This window comes from Zonotrichia albicollis, chromosome 3 (genome assembly GCF_047830755.1).
Source record: "Zonotrichia albicollis isolate bZonAlb1 chromosome 3, bZonAlb1.hap1, whole genome shotgun sequence".
Lineage (NCBI taxonomy): Eukaryota > Metazoa > Chordata > Aves > Passeriformes > Passerellidae > Zonotrichia > Zonotrichia albicollis.
Window position 1 is genome coordinate 49,827,564 of NC_133821.1, and position 24,509 is coordinate 49,852,072.

General features: G+C 37.1%; 1 long non-coding RNA gene across 1 annotated transcript; it reads right to left on the bottom strand.

Moving 5' to 3' along the window:
* Positions 1–3,042: 3,042 nt before the first annotated feature.
* LOC113459218 (uncharacterized) lies at positions 3,043–7,243 on the bottom strand. Its single transcript, XR_003380261.2, has 3 exons — positions 6,526–7,243; positions 6,171–6,249; positions 3,043–4,412 (listed from the first exon to the last, which is right to left on the bottom strand). It is a non-coding gene; the product is annotated as an uncharacterized LOC113459218 (long non-coding RNA).
* Positions 7,244–24,509: the final 17,266 nt, after the last annotated feature.

Sequence of the window (24,509 nt, forward strand, 5' to 3'; positions counted from 1 at the left end):
AACACTGTCTTACAGACACTAATGAAGCACTGAAATGGCACACAATAGTTACTGAAAAGAGTACACATAGATATTCCTTTTCAATCTTGTCTAGATATGGCAGGAATTTCATTTTAGTACATTTCTCTAGTGAAATGTACATAAAGTTTCCTCATACAAATATTCTTTTCTAGCTGCTGCCCATATAAAATCATGGCAAAGCAAGGAAGTAAAAGTTGATGTGAAAGCACACAACACATCAGCCTGTTCTGAACAAAACTAAGCACAGCAAAATTCAATGAGATGTGAGGTTAAATGATGGCCATGCCTTAGAAGTTGTGGTACATGCAGTTACCTCTTAAAACCAATGCATGAATTCTGGTGGAACTAAACATAGAGAGCAGAGAAAGGGATGCAGGGACATGCAGCTGAATTTGGACAAACCCCATGGCTAGGACAACACTAAGGTACAGAGAAGATTTAGTACTGTTCATATTTAAGCTGAACCGCTCTCTTCATACTTCTGTGAAGTTGAATCACTTACCTTCACACATCAGTTCTCCTAGGGACTCAGGCAGTGGTGGACAATCAAAAGAACAGTCTACAGTAATGATATTTTACTGACAGTCATCAACAGTGAATGCTGGCCCTTTCATGAAAAGCAAAAATCCCTCCATCCTTCCCAGCCCCTGAGAGACTTTTGCACTCCCTGAAGGCACTTTTAAAGTTCTTCAGGTCCCTCAAACTAAAAGGGAACTTTTCCAAGGTTATCAGAGAGTAAGGACTGATGTGTCTTGTCACTCTGGGCTCAGGAATATTAAAGTATGGCAAAAAAGAAGCATTTTCTTTCAAAACTGCTTAAAATATTACATCTTCTAAAGGAGAGGTTGTGGACCCTCTTTTTACTTACTTGTCAATCTACAGCTTTTCCTCAGTGTAAACAGTAGTCTTTCTCCAGGCATTTGAGGAGGAAAAAACTGTAACTCATTCATTGCCAAATATTACACTCCGCTGACAGGACACACTTGTAGACTGGCTGATTTCCCAACATCACACACACAATTTTAGCAATAAAAATTAATTCCCGTCTGCTAGCTTTGCAGAACTCCATTTCAAAACCCATCAGCTTAGGAAGCAAATTTAAAGCCTTTCTCCTGTCAAAAGCAAGAAAGCTTTCACCCTTACCCTGTTAGTCTGGCAATTCTCCAGTCTAGATCCACATTTAGGAGCAATATTAATTTCTGTTTCTCTCAGTTGCAGCTGTGCAGGGATAAAAAAAAGTAATTTTTCTATTCTGGCAGGACAGAACATGCTTTTTAATTTGTCACTAGATCAAGTTAATGACCAAGTATGGAAATTATTCCTTGGAATGACCTAGAGCCCAGCTGAAGGTGGGAAGCGCACTCTCTCCTTATGCTGGGGCTCTTCTCCTCACTGTCAGCAGAGCAGCAGTCACACCTTTTGGGTAGGGCAGGGAGAGCCTTACCCAGCCCTGAGCTTTGCAGGCGTCAGCAGTTCAAGCTGTGTTCCCACACTGATTAGGGATAACTAAAATTAGTGAAATGTAAACCCTTCTGCAGATAGAAATTAGATGATATCTGCTGAAGAACGCTGGTAGGAGCACATTACCTTTCAACTATCCTTACCAACACAATCCACATTTTCTTTGTGAAGCGCGTTGCTGCAGACAAATGCAAACTGCACAGAAAGAGACACTGTGCAACAAGACATCCCTTGCAGGATGGCTGCAGGGGAGTGGTAGGACCACTGCTTGTTAGCACAGATGGCACCACACATGGAAATTCAAAGCCAGTCCTGAAACAATGCATGTATACAACACCAACTGCACTTCCAGTCTGTTGCAAGGTAGGTAGATAGCATGGGTAATTGAACATCTGCTGGAGTTTGGTCCAACAGTTATTTCTAATTGTGTTCTTTCTCTCTATATACCTGAATTGATAGCTGGTGTTTGGTCTAAGCACTGTTTTAAACATTTCTGATGGTTCTGGCACATTCCTTTATGAGGCACCAGATGTGCAGGTACTGAAATAGCTGCTGCTGATTTCTACCTATAGGGAAACTGGAAGATAAGTAATTAAAAAATAAAATAAAATAAAAACTTTATTGCATTGTAATCATTAAAAAGAAAAAGAAACATTGAAAATGGGTTAACCAGGGGCAAGGGGAGATTTCTATTTTGAAAAGCACTTTTGAATTTCTCCAGGCTTGACAGTCCATCTGGATATTGCTAGATGCCTAGTTACATCAGCACATCATGTTTCATTTCAGTTCCCATATTTTGTTGCTTTTAAAGTGTCTCTTATAGTCTATTTCCACCACAACATACTCCTAAACTTCCATTGTATATTTTGTCAGAAGAACATCAAAAGTAGCATGAGTTGATTAGTGCAGTGTTTAGGCCACCAGGAAAGCAGTGACCGTCTGCTCCTCTCTTCTGCTTGTTATTTTCTTGGCTACTGTATCAGCATCTTCCCTTGTAGTTCCACACAATTTTAATTATAGAATTGAGGATAAAAACCATCAGGAAAGTGATACTTAATCTTTATACCTACTGGCAGTAATTTGCTACTCATGTATATCTAGAAAAGGAGGAAAAAATTGTTAACAAATGTATCATTATACAGCACATCTTAAATTGCACAACTATTAGCTGTAAGTATTGGCTTTTGTCAGAGCTCTGCTGTGGCCTGTGAAAAGGTCAGGTCTTTTCATTCATGTTCTTTTTTATTTGAGGAATGCCAAATAATAAAGTACACAATTTATCCGGCTGCTGAGATTTTGTTTTCCCCCAGACCTTCATAGAGGCACCAAGTTGGAACCCTCCTTCTGTTATTATAGGAACAAAATGATTTCACTTTCTTTTCTTTCTTGAGGTAAAGAATTCAATTTCTCTTAGTACCATCCAAAATGATTATTCTCTATTTTCCATGTAAACATTATACAAACAGTTATATCATTATGAGCTGCCTGTGCTTCTATCCTTAGGATGTCAACAGAGAGCAGTGCTTTTGCTCAGAGGACATGATAGAAATAGTAGCTCCTTGCTGATTTATCAAACTAGCTAACATTTTCAAAGCACTGAGTACTTCATTTAAAAGAGTCATATCCAAATGTAGAAAGAGTTTGACCTTAAGGCTCCCCAACTTCTAATAGTGATCCACATTCAGCACTTTAATAAACCATCCATTTTATTTACTTTTCCTAAATAACTACATGAAGTTTTAATATTATGCCATATCAGTCATATAAATGGAGCAGGCTAGATGCATTTATGCAGCCTCAGAATTTTTCAGTAGGTGTCGGATGTTTTTCTGAAGTTTAATTCTGTGTTGTTACACAAAGCATACCATCTTTTAAATAGCCAGAGAATTTCATACTGCCTTAGGAGGAACTATAAAGCACATGAGACAGAATTCAGCAAGGGACTATCAGCCCATCATTTTTAATTCTTTTGCCACTTAAAAGGAAATATCATGGCAAGATAAAAACACAGGGAAATTACTACTACCTTTGCAGTTTAACACATGGTAACAGAGAAGTATACAATTTATTTAGGCATTTGCAAACTGCAGTGGTGATGTCCTTATTTACTTATCCCAAACTCAACAAAAGCAAACTCCAGCAGCTGCTGTGGGAAGGAAGCAAGGCACAAACATGCCTTACTTGTCTGGGGTAAGTCTCTGTATCTATTAAGATGTTTCAGTCTTTAGCTCTCACACCAAAAGCTTGCTACAGAAGCTTTATTTTTCCCCCCAAAGTAACCTGGCAGGTTGCAAAACCTCGCCTAGCACACTTGCACTTTTCCATGTAAATGCAGGGAGAAACTGCAAACTTGAAGAAATTAGTTTGGCAATGAAGCTCTGTGCAGAATCTTAGTTCTTCAAAGGGATTAAGTATGTGGTAAAAGATAACTAGAGACTTGCTGGAGAGCTTCAGGGACTGTTTTATTCTGCTCACCTTTTCCTTGCTCCCTAAATGTTGCAGACCCTTAGGGCTGGAAACATCTGTTAATAATTCCTTCCTCACCTGGCACTGCCAACTCTCCAGCTTTTTCCAGCCCATTCAAACCCAGTATTCTCCATGACAAATATTCCAAAGATTTACACGATGGTCCTGAGGAAGGATGAATTTAGAGACTGTCATGCCCCAAACAACCTACTTCATTATGGACAGAAAACAGTAACACGGTATCTTCCAAGCTGCAACTCACATTCCTTTCCAAATTTCCTTGGGCAGAAGCACCAAGCAAAGGACAGAGGGCAGCACCTAAACACCACCATTTGCAATGGCTCCAGTCACTTTTACTGAGGAGCAGTCATGAAGAATTTTACTCCCCTTTCTCCTATGCTGCTCCTCTATGCCACACTGGAAGACACAAGATGGTTGGTCAAAGGAGAAGCAATTTGGTGTGCCTGTGGAAAGCAAATCAATAAATAAAATTAATAAATAAATCATAAAATCACCATGAAAGCAGCCCTTCTGTTTATTTCATGATTGCCTCCAACCGACAAATATTCTATTATTATCACCTGAGGACTCTTGACTAGTAAAGCCCTAAAACAGCACCTTTTACCTCCTATACCCTTAATTTCTGTATCCTGTAGAAGGGGTAAGAACATGACTAATAAGACCATTCCTGCTTCAAAGAGTTTATTGTTATAAAGACACGAGAATGTGGTTCAAGGTTTGCATTAATATTAAGAATTTTCATTTTTTCACAAAGGTGTGGTTAGAGATCTGTTTTTCTCTGGAGCGTTCCATATATTGCCAGGAGTGGAAAGGAAAACCAATTAGATTACACTTTGGATCCAGTATGACAATTCCAGGATTACAAATCTGTTCAGAAAAGAATAGATATGAATACCTCTTCACATACAGAAGAGCATTTAACATGTTGAATGATTTCACTATCTTGAGTCACTCTTTAAATATTAAATACATGGAATGAAGTTAGCTTTTCCTGCATGAATATATAGATAAAATACACATATTCACATCTATAACTCATGTAAATTAGAGATAAAAATCTGTGTTCATGGCACAAAAGTGTGATTGTTTTGTTGTCAAATGCAAACCAAACATTGTTTCTGAATTAAACTTCAAAAGCCTTGAACACAGATTAAATTATTATAGCTGGGGTTTGATGACAGCAGCATCAAACATGTCTCCCTTGAAAGATCAAATACTCTATTCTTCTGCTTCAGTAGCCAAAGTTTCATTCAATGGCATTTTCAATCTCAAAGAATGTGAAAAAATTGATATCCTGCACTTTTAAGATGACCGTGAATCTTTTTTTCTCTTTTTTTAACAGTTCTTACAAGTGTTTACATTTTTGCCTCGAGTAATTGTCAGTTTTAATTCTTTCAGCCCATTTAATTTCTTTCTTCTTTATCACTCCCTTCAAAATTAGGCATCTGGAATCAAATAAATTCACATGCTGATGGCAACCACCTAATACTGACCATCATTTGCAGTTCTGATCAACAGCTTTTCTATTTCCTGCAGTTAGAACAAGAAACAGACACCCAGCAAAGTCCATGCCAAAAACTGGAAGATGAATGAGTTAGGTTTTTTCCTGGTTTGTGTCAATTGCATGTGATTTAGGACAGCTTGAACACCCCCCAGTACACAACAAGGCTGTTACATTCAGCCACTTCATTCTTCAGCTGAGCAGCTGTTGAGCTGGTGTCCACACGTGTACCCAGGAAGACACCACATTTTCATTTTCCTCTAAGTTTCTGGGTATTTTTTGCATGTTCCCTTGTTTACATATTTCCTGAAAATTTTTTGGTTTTCAAGTTTTTAATCAAAATTTAAGCTTTATTTTGTAAATAAACCTGAAAAATGGAAAATATTTTGCACACAAATTTTCACATAGATGTTTCATAATGACAAAGAATGAAAAAAAAAAAAAGCAAAACTATCAAAAGTTGCCTTTGGACTGCTTGAGTAAGAAGGAAAATAATCACACATGCTCTAAGATAGTGGAATATTTATTGCTACTACTTCAGCAGAGGAAGTCAAGGGTAGAGGGAGACAAGGGAGAATAGAAGGGGTAAAGAACAGGCAATCTTCCAGCTACAAGAACAGCTCTGCATACATCAGAAACCCAGGCATTACACTGAACACACATCTACTCCTTGGAGAAACAATGGCAACTGTTTACTTACATTTTCTAAAAGAGTGCTGGAAGGCTCCCAAATATTACATCTATCAGACAGGTAAGTAAAAAATCAACAGAACTTGCACCTGTGGAGGTATGGAGTCAAAGCTCATGAGATTAAGATAGAAAAGGACTGATTTTATTCATATTTAAACCATTTTCCCCATTGCTGGAAAAGTATATGCTACACATCCAGAAACCAGTGACGGAGAGCAAGTATTGCCTCTTGTCCACCCACGAAATAGAAAAGACAATTAAAGAAAATGTTAATATAACATTATCATAATCACAGACACTTTCTTGTCTCAAATAAACATTCCTCTTCCCTAACTACTCATGGAATAGCTTTATGACATACATACCCAATTTCTGGTGGGAATTTTCATGGACAAAATTTGAATTACTCCTTGAATTTTCTTCTTTGATTTGGGTGTCTTCATTTTGCTGGAGTCAGACTAAAGTTGGTACTTTGGGCTGATTGTCAGAAACTGCAGGTTCTTTAATCACTGCAGATTAAGAATAAAAAGGATGAGTAAAAAGTGCCAGAAATCTGGTAAGATAGCATATGGACAATAAAATGTATCAATTGTGATTCACTTATTTTCTCAACTGGAGTTCCATGGAGTTCTAGTACAATTATGCTGGGAAGAGCTTCACAGGAAAACTTGATTTTGAATTAAAATGTCTAGAGAAGCACATGCATTAGGTCTTGTATTTTATTTTTCTTTAGCAGTCTGAAAAATCCATATTGCAGCATTTATTATGTAGCTAGATATATTTTAAAGCAGCTCTGTAGAAAATAGCTGTTTATCCTCCTGTGTCTCTGAACACAGTAAGTCACTCCTTAAAAATGGGATACACAATAGGCTACGGACTCCCATTCCTCTCTTGTAAAAGTGTGTGTCTCCCATGTCATCAGGAGTAGTGAAAGGCTCTTTATAAATGATTCTGGAGCCAGAGGTCATTAGAAATTGTGTATACATAACACAATTATGTATAATTCTGCTGTTATATATAATAATTCTGCTGTTAGATTTAATTTTTTTTGGGGGGTGTAATTGCTCTTCCCACTTTTTAAAGTAGAACCCTGACACCTGAGTGACAGAGAGCTGTTATCTTTGGGTGTCCCCACTGAGGTGTCAGAGGGATGCACAGATGTTCATGCAGGCTGTACACACACACCACAGCAAGCAAAAAACTTACAACTCTTTAGAAACCCTACATTATTCTTCTCTCTTTTCGTGTCAGTAAATGCAATGAAAACACTCAATACAGCATAACTCCTTAATACCAGAATCCAATGTGTTAAGCACTGTTAGAACATCTATCCCATTATACAAGAAAGCTAATCTAAATATGGAGTCTGAAACAAAAATCCACGACCTTTTTATTTTTTATTTGCTAGGTTTCTTGCTGATTTCATTTTTCTGCTCTGCTTTCACTACATTTTGTAGAAGCCAAAAGAAGGCAAGAAACCATCACAAAAAGCAAGACTCAAAAGAGCAATTACATAGTACCATCTAGAGCCTGTGGATGTTATAACAACTCTAAAAAGGAAGGCTTTTCTTGTCTCTCACTAAGGTCAGTGTGAACAATGTAAGAAGAAATCTTGTATTTTTTTTCCAGGGCCACAGAGGGGAAAAATCCAGCATGATGGAAACCAAATTAGAACAGAGTACTTTGCATCCTTTATGCAAGCATGCTGGTTTTAATACTCTCTCTCTATGGATGCAGTTTTCAGGGTGTTTTATTATCCTAAGGCTAATTCTTCAGAGGAAAAAGTGGATCAGTGGACAGAATGGTACTTTTGACTTAATCATTTTGGCATGTTGGGTTCTTTGGTCTGTCAGTGTCTCCTGAAAGCAATTTTTCACCAGTCACTGCAGGCAGGGTCACAGCATGTAACTCACAGCTCAACGACACTTTCAACATGACTAACTGTTGACAATATTTGAACTTTTGAGCCCTGCCATCCTTGAGCAGAGTCACAAGAGCAGGCAAAAATACATCAGTCATCAAAGACACTAGGTCCCTCCCCCTCTTCACAAGCTAAAGCATTCAGCCTGCCTTTTCAAATCCTCTCTCAAAAACACACCATGAATCCCATTTAATTAGAAATACTCTCACGCATTCATTATACATGCTGGCTTCAACTCAGAAAGCACACTCCTCTGGCTCATTTCTATATGCAGCACCTCTGTTCAAGTAAGAGACTCCATAAACAGAACCTGTGTTACATCTGTGCTTATGCTATGGAAGGAGCACTCTGGCAATTCTTAAATAATAGTATCAGGCCATTTAGACTTCCAGGGATGGGTGAAAGAGAACAGACAAACAAATCCATGGTCTCACATCTCTTTCCTCTCATTTCCTCTTTTCCCTCACCCCTTTCTATCCAGCAAATCAGTCTTTCTTCCTGTCTCTATTCCATTTTATGAATATCTTTTTCCTACATAGGTTTTTCCTATAGCTATCAGTGGTCTACAGCACAGCAGAATTAATCCAGCTGATATGTGATAGAAAGGGGAAATGTTGGCAATATATGATTACAAATTAAATGATGCAATTTCAGGGTCAGCACTACAGAAGGCACTCAAGAGGCTGACAAGTAAAGATTAATGGCAAGTGAATGAGGGCAGTTACAGTAAGGTACATTTGCCTTCTCTGAGATCTGTAGACTCTGCTACCATCTGCTGGCTTATGAAAAAGATCCAGGGAATCTATTTTAGTAGCTCTATATACATAATCTTTCAGCTGTCTCTCATTATGAGAACAGTCCTCATTTCAGGTCACAGCCTACCTTCGCCTCCACAGAGCTGTCAATTAGGCTCACTTGTGTTTCCTGATGCATTTCCGACAGCAGGCATGAGGAAAAACAGCAAACAGGCAGTGAAAATTTTACACTAAACCTAAATAATCTATCCCAGAGCAAGGCACATTTTCAGTATTTTGGAGGAAAAAAAAAAGCAAAAAAAATTATCCATTCCATTATTTCCAGCTTATTCTTGAGGGCAGAGGGTGAGGATAAATTGCAAGATATTAAATTCTGGTTTTGAATGAACTCTCCATTATGCTTTCCTACATGAGTGATGCATAATTTGTCATAACTCCACTGAAATCAATGGAGCAATGCAGCCTTCCACCTTTTGAGAATGCAATCCAGGGAGGATACATGCCAGACCTAAATGCAACTAAATGTAAAATTACGGCCAACGTAAATTAAATAGAGGAAGACAGAAAACATGATCATATTTTCAAATACAGTGCTATTATTCTGCACATTCTTCTCTTGGACACATGGGATAATACCCAAACACAGAACCCAGAAAATAAACTGGTTTTAAAATCACCACCTCTTCTTCATCCATTTAACTTGTCAGGACAATCACAAAAGGGTTGGCAGTGGTGGCAACTTTTACAGAAGGGTGGCCCTAAAAACTGGTTCCACAAAAATAATTGATTTCTGTAGAGTTTAAGCCCAAAAAAGATCATGGTGTCCACTTTCATACTTATTACAGTCCAGAAAATTTTACTCTGGATCACTCTTCTTTGAAGTTATCAGTTCTAGGAGAGTTGGGGTTTCAGAGCAGAAAAAACCTCATCTATATTGCTCACTTTGGAAGATTTATGCCATTCAGCCTAATTTCTCATGCACAGGAAGTGCACGGTCCACCTTGGTACTAGAATAAAGTTTTAGGACTCCATGAAAAGTTCAAGAAATAGTGACAAGCCAAAGAGACCAGAACCTTCCAAAAGCTGCTTGGCTTCATGCTGTATGAAGTTCATGCCATCTCAGCCCTTTGGATAACACAATTTCCCATTCTGGGACTAGCCAAGACTCCCTAAGTGAATCTGGAGGTTGCTGTGCCTTACTGATATTGATGCCCACCCCCATTTCATGGCAGTGTCTAAAGACAAGGGGTTCCTAAGCCTGGAGGCACTTGAGCACGGAGGTCTTGTACCTGCTTTGAGAAAATCCATGGTTAACGTAGCCCTGTAGCCAGCCTCCTGCATTTTCCCTCACAAAACTGAACGTGCTGCCAGCACCATAAAGAGCAAGCAGCTTCCTCTAGGACCTCCACATTAATGTAAACAAGGGAAAGGGATGTCTGAAGCTGGTTTTGGAAGGGTAAGAATCACAGGTAGCCTGTGCTCTCTACTTGCCATCTAGCAAAAAGAAACTGAGGTGGTTACTGGAATCAATGATGTAACACTGGTTGTGTCTGTAACAGTGGTTGCACCTTGAAAAATCCTTTTAAAATGAAATGACACAACTCCAGTGGTACATATTCTCTGGAGAAACTGAATTAAGGTGGATGACATCTGCTGCTTAGTTCAGAGGTGAGATGAGGAAGCAGCTAACTCACAGATAAATCAAAGTAAAGCCTTAGTATAGCCCTAAGGGCCTTGGCACATTCTTTCCAAAGATGGACTTTTCTTATCATATTTCAGCCAGACCTTTTATAGTATGACTGAATTTTTAATAATGCTGTACTCCTATAAACAACTCTGTGATGAGCAAGAAAAAAAAATTAAGCCACATCTGCTAATAAATTTAAATGTTTAATACTCCTTAATAATATGTCATCTTAATATTTGCTCTTGGGAGTGAAAGCGAGAAAGTCTCCCATGAGGATAAGTCAACATGAGTTATAGACCATGGACTGCTTGTTATTAACAGATGAAGAATGATATGGGAAAAATCCTATTTGATAAAAAAAAATAAAAGTCATCAAACACAGCATCACATAATAAACCACCAGTACAAAAGACTTGTTGAGCTGCTTCATATGCCCAAGACACCAAGGGACAAATTAATGAATCAGGATCTGATCACATGGTTAGATATTATTAGATAAATTCATTCCTTTACAGGATTTTCTATTTATATCAAATGAAAAATATTTACAATGCTTGGTTATGTTTGTTAGAATGCAGCAAAAGCACAAATAAGCTTTGCAAATAGATCCCCTTTTTACTAAATACCTGGGAAGAGGATTTGGCTGTTATGTTTGAGACCACTGAAGGTGGCAAACTGAAGCACTGGAAAAGAGCATTTTTCTTCAGTTTCCAAAGAACTACAAACTGCTGAAAGGGAGGATAAGGAACAGACACAAATACCCATTAGCACAGGCTTTGGACAGAGAGGGAAGGACTCCTACAAACCATAGGCTTCACAGCCCAAGGGGCGCAATGATGGTCTCAGCTCCTTGCAGGTCCCAGCTCCAAGGTCCATCGCCTTCCTGTTGAGTCAGTATTGTTCTGTGGGGGTCTGATCTGTACATACTCTAGGTCTAGAAGACTTAAATCTATTTACAACACTGCATTTGAAGAGCAGATGGTTTTCTGTAAGCATGGGGAGCTGCTATGTACAATATATGTTTGGAGAAGTAGACATCATGTAACAGGACATGCTGCACTTACTTGTCCTACTCTTAAAAGTTTGTTTACTTTAACAACTCCTAAAACACTCCCTATAAAAGAGGGAATCTTTCTTAGCATTTATCAACCTTACTTGGAAATAAGACAGCAGAGGAAAATAAAATACAGCCCCAAAGATGTTTTACCCAGTGACATCAGAGCAAAAATATTCCTTCGTGATTCACACGCTGCTAAGTGTTACACAGAGATTAATTCTCCCACTTGTTGATGTCAGAGTCCCTGCAAGATAACCATGAATTTCATCTGAGAACCATTAAAATGGACTAAAACTATACAAATTTATAACAAGAATAACTATAAATTTCCTTTAATTTCAAACTAAAGAGGATTTAGGAGGCAGATCATTCAGCTGTTACCCACTGATATTCTGTCATTAAAAAAGTATACTCAGAGCACAGAAAACATTCATTTTTTTCATTACTCTGTTATTTAGCCAACCTGTCATTTTACTTGGATTTTGACTTCACAGCTGATCTTTTTCCCTGGTAGGAACTCTCTGGGTGGCACTCCTTGCCACTTCCCAAAATAACCTCTTGGATAGGTTATTTTCCAGAAACAGAGACTCTGCTCTGTTCTCCATAAAAATCAGACAATGAAATAATTTTGTGTGGAAATCTGATACATCCCAGCCACACTTTCTTTTGACTGTATTCGTAATGTTTCATTTACATAATGAATTAAAGTGCTTCCCAATTCTGAATAAGGAGTTAGATTTTGACATTTAACCTTTTTTTTAATTGATAGAGAAACATTTTTGTTTTTCCAACTCCAATGATAATCTCAATTAGTACCTTTTTCTGAAGCCATTCTTCTAGGCATAAAACCATTTACCAAGACTAAATATTAAAACCTACATGTTCATTATTTTGAAAAAAGAAGGTTCAAAAGACTAGCTCTTTACTTGAAAATTTGGGCTACAATTTTGCCTTCACAGTAAAACCAGTAGTTGAATCTGGGCTCAACTACATCAGCAGAAATCATTCCCTAAACTTAATAAGGGCCAGGATTTCACTCTAAGACTTTAAAGCAAGTAAAAAGAAAGAGCAAATCTTACTTCTATAACAAGAAAAGAGAGCAAAGAAAGATGAAAATGGATTTGCCTTTTTTTTAAAGAGTTAAAAGGTCATTCATCTTTACTAAAGCTGATGAAACAAATGTCATTAGATGTAGGAGATATAAAAGGTCAAAAAAATATCCTGAACATGGAGCTAAAATGTTACAGAAAGACTGAAGGAAGAGGAGAGGCACATTTCTTCGTTTGAGGATAAAATTATTAAAGAATAAAAATAATTTTGGAAAAAAGCATCTCAAGGGAAAATAAAGGTCCACATGGCAAAAATTTGAAGTAGCAAGCCTGATTAGAGGAGAGAATACCCCTTTATTGAAGATCTAAGCAGAAAGTGGTAACAAGAAGCTATATAGTATCTAGCACTTTTGAAACTTGAAAATTCATGGGAATCATGCCCCACAGAAAAAAAATACATTCCATGGCAGAATGATATCTGCTGAATTCAGTCTGAATAATTATATCAGATCAAGAAATGGAAACAAAAGTCAAAAAGAAGTTAGTCTGAAAAGAAAAAAAATCCAACAACAAGAACATAAGTGTTAATTTATCAATGGATCAGTTTAGCAAAGAAGGCATTTAAACTACTCTGATCTTTTGACTCAGGCATAGGTATCTTTTCTACTTTCATCTTTGAAAAGAAGATATTCACATTCAGAGAATTTTCTTCATAAATTAGAAATTTTTGGAAGTGTAAATGAAACACCTGCTCAGAGCAAAGGGCTGCACCAAAACAAGAGAATTGCTGACACCACCACCAACTTTCAACAAGATCAGAGTTATTATCCAAGAAGACTTATTCAGTAAAACATTTCTGTCTAAGTGCTGCAGGTTTGGGCGCCAAAATTCTTTGATAAATCCAATTCATTTATTCTTCTGTATTTTCTAAATTTCCATCACTAGAAATTGTCTACACTTTAGACAATTTAGGATAAAATAAATGTATTGCATTATTTTTCTTATAATTTAGGTAACTCTTTGCTTCCCTTCTTGATGTTGACAAGTGTTCTGAATAATAAGTGATTTTCCTAGTTCCAAATACACTATTTTTAGAAAAAAATATGTTCTGTTGAATTTATAGCATATTTTGTAAATCTGTTAATTTGTATGAGATCAGCTATGATGTGATCCAAATGCAGAATGCACTTCGCCTCATTTAATGCCATTTTAAAAGCCTGACCCTTCTCTTTTGACTTGTAAAATACCTCCAACAGGATAAACATAAATACATTGAGAAATGTAATATTTCTACATTCAGTAATAGAGTACCTGTGCCTGTTTCCAGTTGCTAAGTGTTCCACACCATTGTGTCCTGTGTTATTTTAAGGCAAGTCTATGAAGGAGCAAAATGCAGCTGTTTACTGCACTTAAATCTACAGGTGTTAAAGAATTATGTATTTAGGAGCTTGGCTTCATCAGCTGTACTGTACAAATAGGACAATTAAGCACAGAAGTAGGAAGGAAATTACCCAGCATCTATTGTCCCAGCATCTATGATGAGGACAGACATAGTTTCTATAAGCCAGTCTTAACTGTACTAATCTCCCTTCTCTCCCCTTGTAGGTAAAGGGCTAGGCAGAGATCCATGTGTCGTGCTGTGCCAAAAGTGAACAGTGTTACAGTCAGATAGCAGGAGAGGTGAGAAGGGAGCCTCACATAAAACACACCTAGGCAGAGTAACTGTGGAGTAAGCTGAGATTGGCATTTACAGCCTGTCCATGGTTCTTCAGCAAACACACAGCCACTGGAAAACACAAAGCAGTTCAGCCAGCCCTCAGCCTTCTTCCACTGATGGTAAGACTACTGAGAATTATTTCTTTTTCACTGCAAGATGTGTGCCTGCAAAGCTGCTGCTGGGAAATTAGTAGGCTCCAAACACACACATTTGGTTATTCAGCAGTAAGTAGTTGTTTGTCCATATCCCCCTGTGAGCCAGAGATAGGACAGAAGAGGGGAGCACATGCAGAAAGTTCTTTTTTGCCAGACCCCAAGTTACAGGAGCAGTTTGTGTTTTTTGTTGTACAATGGTGATCTACAATAGGTGCTGCATGTTATAGACACTTTAATCTGCTTTACTGCAACATTTCCTTGTCTCTTAGCTGTGCTATTGCCTTTCCTCCAGCCAGCAGGACTGAACTTGTCACAGCTGGAAAACTTACCTCCCATGCACACCCATCCTAAAGGAGCAGTGCACACAGTTCATGTATATTTCTGAGTTCAGTGGTACTTCCTTAGCTGGTACTTTCCCAAGACCCTCTCTCAGGGAAAACCTCTGTAAAAGTATCAGTTACTGAGAAAACTCTGTTTAAAACAGAACAAAACAAAACAACAAAATCCACAAACAAATTCCCATAACCCATATTTTTTGCAGCTTTATCTGGAGCAGAAGTCTGAAATTAAATGGTAGCGCAAAGAAGGGATCTTTTAGATCACAAGCAAATCTATAAAGGTCAAAATTCCCTTTCAGATGGCATTTTTGTCCAAACTAATATTTTATCCTCTTTTGCAATTAAAACATAAGCAGTGATCTTTACTGGAAAACAGGCGTCACCTCCAGCATGTTGCCTTCCTAGCCATCCACAGAGTTAATACTGTCATCTTGCCTGTCTCTGGCCTTATCTAACCATTGCTTCCCTGCCTACTTCCAAACACAATGATCATTTTCTTAAATCACAGTTTTAGCTATTCCATGATTCACTTCCAGTCTGGGGTATGAGTTCTCTACAGGATTATCCTGGTTTCAGCTGGGACAGAGTTCATTCTCTTCTTAGTTACTGCTACAGTTCTGTGGTTTTAGAGTTTGTATGAGAATAATATTAATAACACACTGATGTTTTAGTTGCTGCTACTTAGTTATTACCCTAAATCAAGGACTTTTCTGTACCTTATGCTCTGCCAGTGAGGAGCTGCACAAAAAGCTGGGAGGGAGCATGGCCAATACAACTGACACAAACTGGCTAAAGGGGTACTCCATACCACGTAACACCATGCTTAGTATATGAACTGGGGGAGTAACCTGAAGCGGGGCCAATTGCAGACTGGGGACAGGCTGGGCATTATTCTGGTGAGTAACTGATTGGATTGTGAATCATTTGTTTCTCTTGAATCCTCTTACTTTCTCTCTTTCCTTATCATTACACTTATTATTAGTAATAGCAGCAGCAACAGCATTATTACTATTATTATTATTATTATTATTATTATTATTATTATTATTATTATTATTATTTTGTATCAATTATTGAATTGTTCTTATCTCTCTCCACAAGATTTACATTTTCTTTATCACTCTCCTCCCACTGATGTGGGGGGCAGTTTGCGAGTGGCTGTGTGGTATTTAACTGCCAGCTAGGGTTAAACCCAGACAAGGAAAAAAGATAAAACTACTTACCTCTATTGCCCAGGTCTACAAAGGAATCACTTTAGATATCATCTCTAATTAACACCAAGTGGTTCAGTGACTTTTTCACTCATACCTGCATCTCTTTCCAGCTTTTCCTACTTCATCAATTAGGTACACTTCATAAAACACCCATAAATCAGGTGCACTCTCTTTCTTACCCCACCACAAAATTTCCATCTGTTTCAAAGCCTATTAAAAGCAATAATTAGGGTATTATAATACCACAAGTTCCACTTACCATTTTAACCAATATCTTCTCACAGCTTCATTTTGACCCCTTCTCCTCCTGCATTCATAGCACATTGTTTTTTACTTAAGTTGTAATCTTCTTCATAGCACACTTCTATGCTAAATTTTCTATAGAACACTAAACACAGGAGACTTTGGTCCACAGCTTTTGTCTGATTACTACAGTAATGCTACTTGTAACATTAAATTGAGCAAAACTATAAATTATACAAAAATTTGCATTTTCCCATGCTAATTAACATACTGAGATACATTCCTAGGTCACATTACACATTTGCATGTCCCATCAAGACTTTAGCTCAATTGGCTAGAGCGTGGTGCTAATAATGCCAAGCTCATGGGTTTGATGCCTGTATGGGCCACTCATTTAAGAGCTGCACTTGGTGATCCCTGTGGTCCCTTCCAAGCAGAACATTCTGTGATTCCCTGACTTCTCTGTGATATGCACTTTACATGAACAGGTAAAGGTACAGATAGGACACACAGTCCTCTCTACTGCTGCTGAGGCTGCTCCTTCTGATCAGAATGGCTGTTAGTTAAAATATGGTAAATGGTTACAAATGACACCATATTTTGGAAATTATATTTAACTGTTTCTGCTGGTGTGGATTGTAGACTGTGTACCTCACAATTCTTGTTGGAAAAAGCAAAACCAAAAAAATCCTGTAATTTTCCCAACAAAGGAGGCACACAGGATTCTTCCTGACTCATTTTCCTAGATTGCGGATGCCACGTTCCCCTCTAGCAAGCTGGAAACAAAGCTCAGGTCTCAGGATAGCAAAGACACACTAGTCAAATTCTTTAGACAAATCACATCACAAAATTTGGTTTCCATTAACCACTGTTCATTCTACATATTTATATTCAGAAATCTCTGGAAATTTTTTATTCTACATATTTATATTCAGGAATCTCTGGAAATTTTTTAGCGGAATGCATTTGTGGCATTCTTTCTGGAACTGTTCTAGGGTGCTAACTGCACAGATCTTAGCAGCCTAGTGAATGTTTCAAACTCTGTGACTGATCTAGGTCTATAACTATGGTGAAAGCAATATGTAGGGTGTTTTTTGGTTTGTTTCAGAAAAAAATATATTGGAGGATGTTTGTTTGAAAAGCTAAGGTGAGGAAAACCAAATACACACAAATATAATCCAAAAAAAACACCACCACCACCAAAGGAAAAAATCCAACAACAACGACATAAAAAGAAAAAAAAAAAAACCAAAACGACCAAAGAAAGCCCCCATCAAACCAACAAAAAAAAAAACCCAAACCAAAATATTTACCAACCGAATGGAAAAAAAACCAAAAAAATAAACCCCCCCCCCCCCAAAAAAAAAAAAAAAAACAAACCCAATCAGGATTTTTCAGGTTACAAGAAAAGTGCAGTTGAAAAAATATTTAAAATACATAATTATATTCCTACAAAGAACAGGAAACTGGAGCTTTGCCTTCTCAACTTCAAGGCAGTGTATTTGAGAAAAAAAAAATTATTTAGGTCCTAGAGTTCTTTTACCAACAGTAACAACACACACACATGCACACACAAAATCCCTTCAAGAAGTGGTGGTTTAACAAATTCCAATTATCACTTGCCTTGAGTAAGTAAAAATATTTACTCAGTTATCAAGTTTAGCAAATTTTATAGACATTTTGCTCATTCTGGAAAAGACTGCACTTCCCCTACCTGGCATTTTCAAATTAAACTATATCACCCATAACTCTATACACAGCAGTTAACAAATATTTCTAAAACAAAATATAAAACAGACATGAAGTGCATTCTGAATCAGATCTGACCCATAAAAAATAAAGAGAAAAAGGAGAAAAGGAAAAAACTGGGAACCCCCCTTCCCATTTCTCAAATGTGATTGGGTTTTGGTTTTTGTTTATTATTTGGTTGGGTTTTTTCCTTTTGTTTGTTTTTGGTTCTGGGGTTTTATTAGTTGTTTTCTTTCTTTTATTTGAATAAATTAATAATTAACAGTTTATGGAAACAAGGAAGGAAGAATTATGAACATGAATAGACTAATATGCCATTTTTTAAAAATTTTTAAATTCCTAAACATAATCCATTTGATAAGCTGTTATCTATCTAGAAAAAATGTTGTCAAACTAACAGCACAACTCTAAAAAAATCAGAAAGATCAACCTAAATATCGAATTTGGAAATAACCAGTAAAACAATGATCCCTGACTTTGGAATTGTGAAAAAAATATTTACAGTCTTACAGTCTTTTAGCATTAAAACATCATAAATTGTATTATTTATAGCAACACATTTGAGTTAATCTTTTGTAAAATTACATTACCAAAAGGCTGAGTAACACCTGAAAACAGCCTCTAGCAGAATATTCCAATGGATGAGATTAAGCAGTGATTAAAAACTAGTCTCTCATATATCTGCAGCACCAAAGAAAATCCCGGTTCAAACTTCAAGAACTGTTTTTCTGTAAAGCAATATAGCTCCACTGACTTCAACTGTACTGAATTACACCTTCTGGGGATCTGGATCATAAATCTTCACAGTGAAATAAAGCAGCTCTTCAATACATCCATAAATTCAACACCTGATATAGACCAAACAAAATTCTGCAAATATAATCAGATATCAGTGCTACACATTGGCTATAAAATATTAAATCCTACCCTAGACACAGCACTAAACAGAATAACTGTTAGTATTTTAAATCCTGCTTTGTTACAGGAGTGGATAAGAATCACTGTACGCAATGATTTTGACAAACCAAAGTATGCTGTACTGCCAACAAGATGCTTAGAGCAAATTTTGCCTTTGTGAAGAACTGCAGCAAAAGTCCTCTGAACCAACAAAACTCTCCGACTCAATTAAGAAATGTCACATAATCTGATTCTTCCTACTAGAGCAAAATTTACATTCAAGGAGATGATGCATAATCTGCATATATAGTTATAACCAAGGTATATATCTGTGTACTAGAATAATTTCTGATTAATAACTTTCCTCTCATTACTGTGTCTCAGCATAGGATTAAATGAAAACAAGATAAAGAAAATGAAACTGCATTAAAAAAGCAAACACTCACCAGACACTTTTTTTTTTTTAATTATAATGACCTTGAGAGTTTCTTTAGCAGGGGAGTCTCTTGCTAACTTACTTGTTATTGGTAAAAGAAAAAAACCTAGCTTTTAAAATAGCCATGAGTTTAGAGTGTCACTACCTCTAGATTTGCTTGACTGAAAACAGGTCACAAAATTTTAAGCAAAAAAACCACCAAAACAAAAAAATAATTAATTCTGTTCAGACAAGATGAACTACCATAAGAAGAGTTAATTTTGCAGTATCTCAAATGTCATTCTGTGATAGTCATCAGCAGATGATGAATATTGAATCCTTTGGAAGGAAGTGATTCAAAGGAAAATTCTTTGGAGAACCAACATTCCAGTAGCATCCTTAAATTTTGATTTAACCACTCAATCAAAAAATTTTTGAGCATTTAAAACTCAAAAGCAGCTTAATGATACATGATGACTTCTGAAAGAAGAAAATTAAGTTTCTGCTACAACCCATTAACTTAACTTTCACCCCTGACATGTTGTTGGAAGATCTATAGAAACATATCTGATATGACTGCTTTGCCCCCTCAATATTTGCAGACAATTTAACACATCCAATATCTGTAATTTTTCCACTCTTGGGTCTTCATAGGTTGCAGGATGTTTTGCAAGTATTTTGACACAACACAACATCCAGAACAGGGCCATGTAGTCATGTGGGTCCCTTCCAACCCAGAATGTTCTATGATGATTCTGTAAAGATAGGCTTTCTGTTTGGTTGATGCAGGGGGAGCTCTGTTACAGAAGGGCCATTGGCAGCTAAGGGGACTCTAATCTGGTCACTTCTAGGACTTCACACCAGTTTAGTACATGTTAAATGAGACACCACCTGTGTAAAATCTGACTGATGTTGGGATTAGGTCTCCCTTCTCTGTAGAAACTGGATGTCAGCTGCTGGAGGGGAGCCCAGCAAGGTGGGCTGTACCCTGTACCCTTGCATTGGCAACCAAGGACAAAGCATCAAGAGAAAGTCATTACAGCCCTCGACACTGAGAAGTTTTAGTTCTTAGAACAGTTACATGCATACATGTAAAACTGGGATACATCTATGCAACTGAACAAGGTTCAGCTGAAATCTGAAATCATCTTAGAAATCTGTTGTGACAGCTTATTCTAGGAGATTGCTCCAGAACTCTGGTCTTCCCCCTAGCATCCCCAAACCTGTGGAGCTAGAGAAGATTGTTGTCTAATAAGTGATCCAAGATAATACTGAAAGAGTCCTGATTACATACAGCTATAATATATATATATTGTTTTAGAGCCTATGTTCTCTTGTACAGGAACAAGGACTGGGCCCTTGTGTGAAGGAAGAGAAGAAAAAGAAACAAATCACCGCAACAGCCCTATATAGTTAAGAAAATGCACTGCCATAGGCTGGTGTCACAGCTGTTAAAACATTACTCTTTCATAATTTTATTGGCTTATTATTGGCTAAATAACTATGAAGAACGTCTGCTTGAGGGGGAGAGGCATCTATCCATCTCTCAGATGTCAGTCTGTGGTATTGCAGGATGTTAATTCAAAAAAGAGAACTAAATGGTACGACTATTCTTAACTCAATGAAAAACAAATCTTTACCAAAATAACAAAAAAACCAAAACCCCAAGTAATAATAAATTAGCACAGGAGAGTCATGAAGACATGACAAAATAAACAAGCAGAGTTTGAACAACACCCAGAGGTATCCTGCTTCAAAATCATCTGGTCAATAATGCACTGAATGGTCTTACTGTTAAACAAGCATAAACAAGCTCCCTACCCGTAGCACAAAGTGCTAGTTCTGAAAGATACATTATTTTAAACTCAAGGTATTTGTAAATAAATGTAACTTTCCCTTTAAAACTTCAAATTAAGCAATTAGCTCAACTTTAATGGGTGCAATCTACACAATCACTACTGATTTGCCCAAATGTTTTTTCAGACATGTTTGATTCTTATTACCTGTAAGCAAGGAAGCATGCTAAAATACTTTGCAGATTGTAGAATAGAAGATGTCAGTCAAGATTGACTTATTTAATGAAGAGCTCTTTAAAGAACTCAGTCACAAGAAATGAAAGTCTTTCTGTTAGGTGCAGGCAAAGCATTTAATATAGGTGTGATTGTTTGATTGCTTCTCCACAATGGAGCCATATCTTAGATATACTGCTGTGGTCTTCAGATGGTGATTATGATGGGAAAAAAGAAAGCAATGACAAAAATCTCATACAAAATCTTTATCCTCATTTGCAGCTAATACCTTTTACTGAACGTTTTTCTCAATCACCAAAAAAACCTCCAAAAATTTCCATATTTCCAGGTTATTTTTGCTTTTATGTGGCATAAATTTGGTAGAACTGATATGGGAGTTGAAGTTAAAAGATTATTCATGCAGCTTAATGAAAAATCTGTATAATATCAAAATTTGTACTGTTTTAAACAATTATATCAAGTATCTAGAGTGAAAATACAAGATAAAAAAAAGTAAAATTAAAAAATACATACATACATACATAAATGTATATATTCTCACATATATGTCAATCCTACCTGGCTTCAGGTAGGAATTCCAAGTATAACTAAAGCAAAATGTGTATCCACTGACTGCCATCAATAGACCAGAATTGTACCTTTTTTCATCAATGCACTGTTGTTCATAACAGTTTGGGTTGCTGCAGCAAAAGGTACTTTACAGGAGGCTGAAGCAGCATAATCTTCTGCTTTCAACTTATTCCTGACACTGCAGAAGGAAATGTAAGAAAATTAGTAATGAATGATTTGGAAATCATTGTAGACTCTTTCTTGCAGACAGAAATTTCAAGAAGCTGTCTGGATTATAAATACCTCTACAATGATGGTTTTGACATCTTTTATGGTGTAAGATTTGCATCTTGGCTAAGTGAATATGAAAAGATCTTCATAACTCTGTGTAATGTACACAGTTACAACAGCTAAAAAGTTAATGATGATAGCTAGAAAGCACTCTTTTTATCCAGGTCCTACCTCACTCACAGCTTCACATCTCTTCCTTTCCATTTTGTTTTATCTCACTTGTCATCTCTAAAGCCTTGTATGCATTGAGATATATATCACACAGTGCACAACACTAATATGCAGCAAATCCTTCACTCAAACAGGAGAAAATCCAGTCCTTTCTTGCCAGTTCAAGGAGGGGTTCATTTACTCCACTACTGTGACTTCTGTGATCATAGAGCTGGCTCATTAAAAAAATTACTACAAAACATACATACCCAGCAATCCTCAGAGGAAACCTGAAATCATCAGTAACTGATGCATAGCTGAAAAAAGAGCTGCATTTGTCCCCACAGGCACTATTTGTGCATTCATGCACTTAATATTTCACATCACATCTGATTGTTTGAGTAAATAAAGTGACGTTTTGATTATGGAACGTATTAGAGACTGAAAGTAGTTTTATTGATCTATCAAAACATTTGAAGGATTGATTACTACAGTTTCAAAGTAATTTCTTTCAATAGAGGTGTGGACACCAGACTGCTGTGGTCCATGGCAAGTAGGCAAGCACAAAACCTGAACAGTCTCGTTTAGAAATGAGTCTCAAACACTCATAAGTGAAGAGAACTTTATACATTAAGGAATAATTTCCCAATGTTTGCATTCTGTAGTGATGCAGCTCTCTTTTTATAGGGCCCTAAAAGATTCTTCCTTCATATTCTACCCTTGGAAATCTCAAGGGGAAAACAATGCAGCAACACTTAAAATCTCCTAGAATCCAATAACATATGTCCAGTAATGAAACTAAACCAAACCCATTACAATCAGGTGCATAAAAATAACCAGGCAATTTAAATAAGTCCCTTCAGGCTGGCTTCACCAGTAACCCTCTTTCCTACCCATTACTTGTAAGTCCAGCAAATGAGCCTTTCAAATCTCAGTTAAATGACAGCCATTTGCCTTCAAAATTGTGCTGCTATTCATGCCTCACAATTTAAAGCCTCCTAAGGGTCCCTAAAGATCCCAGAGGTGTGGGAGGCAGAAACAACACACCTATCTTCAGCAATGCAATTGTATCACTGTGATCCCTTAAAATTGTAGCCTCACCATTATCAGGCCCATTGGTATAATTATGTACAGAGCCAAGGGTGGGGAGAAAGTACAGAACAGAATGTAACAAAGAGCAAAATCCTTTGAGAGGTGTCACAGCCTTCTTGTACTGTGGAGATGAAGTTTTATAAGAACCAAAAGGGAAGGTTAAAAATAAGATAAAGGCTCAAGACAGAGATCTCTTATGAGATGTATTAAGTAGCATCTCAGTATTAAAAAATGACATGAGACAACCAGTAGGAAACAGACTAAAACGTGGAACCAGAAATACAGTGGTCCTGTCACATGCTTCTACAAACACCTGCAGCACAGAAGGGGATCTTGAATTTCCCTGCAAGTTTTGGTTCAGACATTTTCACGTTTTCAGCTTCCTGAAGACAACAGTGAAAGAACTTCCTCTTGTAAAGAAACGACCAAAACTCATAGAATAGTAAGAAAGTGCAGAAGAGAATAACCAATACCTTTGCCTATCGTCAGCATCACTCTTTCTATGAGACAGAGTGGAGAAATATCCCTCCAAGTTGCAATCTTTACCCAGACCTCCTATTCCTAGGACAACACCGCTTTCTGTCATCCCTTTCAGAGAGCCAAAAATAAATCTTAAAGCTGACCTAGATGCAGCTTGGCATAAGGGTCCTATTTTGACTTCCTTTTCCTTGCATTTATGGCAAAACAGTAAGACCTCCACATATAGACCTCATTCCAAAATCTAAGTCCAACCTTTCTGCCAGGATTTTGAGATTTTTTGGTAGTTTTAGTTCTGAGTCAAAAGAAAAGGGAGAAATCATGAACATAACACTTCTGAAAGGGGTAAAAAAAGAGCTGTGGTGGAATTTATGTCAGCTGAAGAGAATTTCTCAGTACCAATAAAAATACAACTTTAAAGAAATGAAAATATATACTCCATTGTATTCTAAAAGGGAAAAATAATTTTAAATATGAGGATTATCAAGAAGTTACCAGAAGAAGACTCGTTCCCCAAAAACCTCAAAAGCAGAGAAAGTCAACTTATTGTGATGTTGCCATTA